This window comes from Lygodium microphyllum, chromosome 1 (assembly GCF_053477565.2).
Source record: "Lygodium microphyllum isolate KBCC chromosome 1, Lygodium_microphyllum_v1.1.10, whole genome shotgun sequence".
NCBI classification, from domain to species: Eukaryota; Viridiplantae; Streptophyta; class Polypodiopsida; order Schizaeales; family Lygodiaceae; genus Lygodium; species Lygodium microphyllum.
In genome coordinates this window covers 108,542,624-108,548,001 of record NC_141135.1, presented here as the reverse complement: position 1 = coordinate 108,548,001, position 5,378 = coordinate 108,542,624, and positions in this window count along the sequence as shown.

Genomic DNA, 5,378 nt, shown 5'->3' with positions numbered 1-5,378 from the left:
ACATTGTACTATTTTAGAGAACTATAGGCATTGTATAGAGACCTATTACCTACCTCTTACCCAAGCTACTCTATCATCCTATTGTTTCTCTCTCTCTTCATCTAAACCACTCTTGTTCTAAGAATCTAAGAAATATCAAGAAACAATGTGAGTTTATTGTTGAGGAAAATAAAATCAAAGAACTAAAGTAAGTGTCAATTATCATGCATTTTGTCCTAATTTAACTCCATTTAAAAAAACTTCAAAAATCTATTTATGAACATTGCAATTTTTAATAGTAGGGCCAGTGTCCAAAAATCTCCTATAAAAGAACATACTGTGGGCATCACTTTGCCATCCCTTATTATCACACTTGGTTTTAGCTCTTCATCATCTTCATTACCATCATTCTTCACCACTGATTGCTACCCTCCACTCAACATGTTGTTGCCTAGCTATCTAGAGGTTTGACCTACCATGGAAGTCATGGCCCCCCATTTTTCTTATTACCACTCTCTCTCTTGTGCTATGCCCCAAATGCAAGCTTCTACATAGCAATCATGTTTCATCCTAGCCTTTGGCCACCTACATCTAGTCTACCGTGTGGTACCCCTATAATTGTGTTTTTCATAGTTGATATGCTACCATCAATTGTGGGGGATCTCTTGGGTTGTTGGAATTTTAGCTAGTTTTGCTCGATTAGAGACCCTATTATTGAGTAGTAAACTATTGCATTTTTCATTGTTCTAGTCCCATAGACTAGTGAATTTTGACATCTAGCTTACTACCCAACCATCTTCGACACTCTACATTAGCTTTCTTGCCCAACATTGGTTTTTGCTACACTTGATCTTTGATAGTCTTCCTTAACCCACTCCACAGAGAGAGAGAGAGAGAGAGAGAGAGAGAGAGAGAGAGAGAGAGAGAGAGAGAGAGAGAGAGAGAGAGAGAGAGAGAGAGAGAGAGAGAGAGAGAGAGAGAGAGAGAGAGAGAGAGAGAGAGAGAGAGAGAGAGAGAGAGAGAGAGAGAGAGAGTGTGTGTGTGTGTGTGTGTGTGTGTTTGAAATGGACAAAAACCTATGATCATAAGCATCCCTCCGAATGAACATCATACATTATGTAGAATGATTCCATTTTATCTCATTGAGTGAAGCGTTTTTGAGTGTGCATTACTCACTCAAGACCTTGCATAGCTACCACATTCCATGTTGTAATTCATCATCCTCTACCCTTTTACATGTTTATGCTTTCTACATCAACACCCTTGCCACACAACTATTCTTCATAGGTGATCTTGCTATCCATTTTGTTCTAACTTAGTATCTTCAAAAGAAGATAATCATCGTGTCTATGATCTTACTAGGCCATTGGGAAATCCATTGTGACACCCTTGGTCTCTTAGGATGTGACCCTTTGGATAAATGAGAATAGAATTATGCTCTTTCTTGCCTTGGACATCTTTTGGGTCCAAAAAGTGGTGCTAGAAAATGAAAATCAAAGGCTTCAATTAAAGAAAAATGTCGTGCATTTCAACCTAATTTAACTCTGTTAAAAAACCAAAAAATCATTTCTAAAAAATTCAATTGGTTTGTGACAGTAGGGCAATATGCTCAAAATCTCCTATAGAAGGACATGTGGGCATCCATATTTTATCTCTTATTTTTGGATTTAGTGCTAGCTCTTCACCACCTTCATCATCATCATTCTTCATCATTAGGTGTTGCTATCCACTCACCTTGCTGCCCAACCATCTCAAGGCTTTGACCTTTTGTGGAAGCTGTGCTCCCTACTATTCTTGCCAAGCTCTTTGGTGGTTTGACCCAATAGTGCCTTCTCCAAAACAATATTTTTTCATCGTAGCCTTCTGTTGCATACATCCAACTTGCCACATGGCAACCTATACCTACATTTATCAACTTTGGGATGCCTTGTGTGTTGCTTATTTTTAGCTAGTTTGCCTTCTATTGCCTACATCTAGCTTGCTACATGGCAACCTATAGCTACATTTATCAACTTTGGGATACCTCGTGTGTTGCTCATTTTTAGCTAGCTGCCTTTTGTTGCCTACATCCAGCTTGCCACATGGCAACCTATAGCTACATTTATCAACTTTGGGATGCCTCGTGTGTTGCTCATTTTTAGCTAGCTGCCCTCCATTAAAGATTAGTGCCAAGTTGTACACTATTTCGTTTTAATTATTTTATCCCTAGAGACAACAATGTTATGTTTTGATATCTAGCTTAGTTCCCTAATGTCCAACCCTTTGCATTAGTTTTTTTCTATAAGCTTGGTGGTTTGCTACACTAGAAATCAATTCTTGAAGGATGACACTCTCTCCCTTAGCCTGCTCCTAAGAGAGATTGTGGTTGTTGGAAAATGTCTTCTTTTGGGCTACCTTAGTTGTATCTCATCCCTTCATAATCATTCATCAATTTAGAAAATTTTCACTCTTTATTTTCTTCTTCTTTATTTGCATTCTTATTTGACTTTCAATATAAGTTAGTTCAGTTCATACACTCTCACTATTTTCTCTCCACACTAGTGTATATTTATAGTTATTGTTGCCTTCATAATCTTGACGGTCTACAATTCATGTTTCTAACTTAGCTCACATCTAATCAACACATCATCTATCTATTGATCAACACCATGAGTAAGAGATATCCACACACAATAGAGAATTTAAGGGAGGATACAATAAGGGCATTACACTCTCTCACTCTAAAAATAGCTCTACATATATGATAGACTCACTTTCAACCTCAAGATTAAGCTTTGGAGTTCAGAGAGAGAGAGAGAGAGAGAGAGAGAGAGAGAGAGAGAGAGAGAGAGAGAGAGAGAGAGAGAGAGAGAGAGAGAGAGAGAGAGAGAGAGAGAGAGAGAGAGAGAGAGAGAGAGAGAGAGAGAGAGAGAGAGAGAGAGAGAGAGAGAGAGAGAGGGATGAACAAGTTAATAAGATAGTAAAAAAGGGCGATAATTCATTACAACAAGTTGATGAAATAAAATTAGGCTATGAAGAGGATGAGAAAGGGGGAGAGAGAGAGAGAGAGAGAGAGAGAGAGAGAGAGAGAGAGAGAGAGAGAGAGAGAGAGAGAGAGAGAGAGAGAGAGAGAGAGAGAGAGAGAGAGAGAGAGAGAGAGAGAGAGAGAGAGAGAGAGAGAGAGAGAGAGAGAGAGAGAGAGAGAGAGAGAGAGAGAGAGAGAGAGAGAGAGAGAGAGAGAGGTCTAAACTTTTGGGGGACACTATCCGCATGTTGAACTGGTTCCATCCTAAACTTCTAAACTTCAGGGAATTCCTATTATAATTTTGTATCCTTGCATCCTTCAAAGCTTGACATATCAACCTACTCCTCGAGAAAACTTGTGATAATTATAGTGATTAGGACTAGTGGCTATAGATGAGATGCTCATGCTGACCATCCTTCATTTGCAGTTCTTTGCTATTGGCATTCCTCTCTCAACTTTATGCCTAACCCAGAGTTCACATTGCAACCCCACAAAATGTCCTTGGAATACAGAGTAGTGACAAGCTACTTGCTACCCCTCCATTTGCTATTGAAGTCGGGGTGGTCTATTTGGAAAGCTTGTATATACGGTTAACTACAACCACCTAATGAACTACTGCTAGTTGTACTCTAGTCGGTGGCCGTGGATCTCTCACATTGGGATTGCACCAACAAGTCTTAGCTTCATGACTAGCTCTATTATAGTACTGGCAAACTTTCTTATGTCCTAGAAACTCCTAAAGCTTTTAATTTTTTAGCTATCTTATGATCCAATTTACTAGTAGATTTCTTTTTTGACAGTGATTTTGATTTAGAGGTTTTATGGGAGGGCCTCTTACCTTTAGATTTCTTGGTATGTTTCTTCTTCTTTTTCTTCTAGCCTCCTTCATCATCTGAATCATCTAAATCTGATTTCAATTCTGAATTTGAATGGTCACTTTCATCTTCTAACTCCTCATTCTCATCCGACTCACTATATGTATCACTTTCAAAATTAGACCTTACATCTTTCTTTTTATGGGAATGAGCAAAACCAAGCTGTTTTTCCACCCATACTACTACCTCACTCAAAGTATCCAAGTTTTGCTAATGTCCTAACTCCACATTGATAATTGCTCCTAAAATCTTGCCACTTAATCCCTTCAAAAGATTAGAAGTTTCCAGATCCAATGATAGCATATTATTAGCATCTAGCCTATTTAGCACATTTTTAAAATTTTGCACATAATTTTCCACCAACATTCTTTTTTGATTAATTTATTTGATTTTCTCTAACACATCACTGAGGGTTTTATCCTCATGGAAACATAACAAAAAAACATTATTCAGTTCATCGTAATTGTTAAAAGTGGCTAACCCATATGCATTGAATCAATCCATGGCCTTGCCTTGCAGGGTGGTGGCACACTAAGTCTTTTTAACTTGATCATTGAATAAGATATCATGTCCACTTGCAACCCTGTAGGTTTCAAACTACGCCATATGCCAATCTCGATCATCCTTCTTTCCACCATAAAACTTAGTCTGCTTGACTACAAGATTAGGTTGAGCCATGATGGTGGCGGGAAGTAGTTTCTTAGGTGGTTGTTGTGGTAAGGAATTAGATTGTAACTGCTTTCTTGGATTAACGGTGTGATTAAGAATGCAAATTCTTAGAACAAGATGCTTAAGGTGCAAAACATTAAGAGGTGTACTCATAATAGATTGCACATATGTACCCAAACTTGAAGCCTCTCCTGATGACGAACTTACATTCTATGCTTATGCATCAAATTGTCCGTGACAATTTCTTCTTCATATTATAGATCCTTGAACATGCTAGAATTCTTCCCATTTGCAATTGGCATGAGCACAAAGCCATCTTGCTTTAGAGTGGGTAAGGATGACATCTGCTATAAAGGGAAACCACCTCTGTTGCGCACTCGTTGATGGGCTACAATTGCCATAACCACCACCTAGCACTGCCCAAGTGCAACATGGCACTACATGCAATTGCATCAACATAACATGATTGAATTGATTTCTTCTACGCTTAGTCTATATTTATCCAATGTGAACAGAACAAGGCAAGATCGCCAAGTGTTTTTGGTCTTGCTACATAACTAAACCAAGCATAGACACATCTTGAAACTACAACAATATATGAAACTTTAGCGCATCGTAAACAATAGACCTTGAATAAAAAACATAGCAGAAACATCACTCAAAGTGTGCAAAAAACAATGGACATAGCATAGAATAGATCACTTCTCCATTCATCCATCATATTGATACAAAATGATATCCTTCTCCAAGAATTGCTAATGCACTAATACCAATAGACACCAAACTTCACATGAAAACTAAAGTGCATTTACACTAAAAAGAACCAATTGCATATGCTCTAGTGGAGCAAT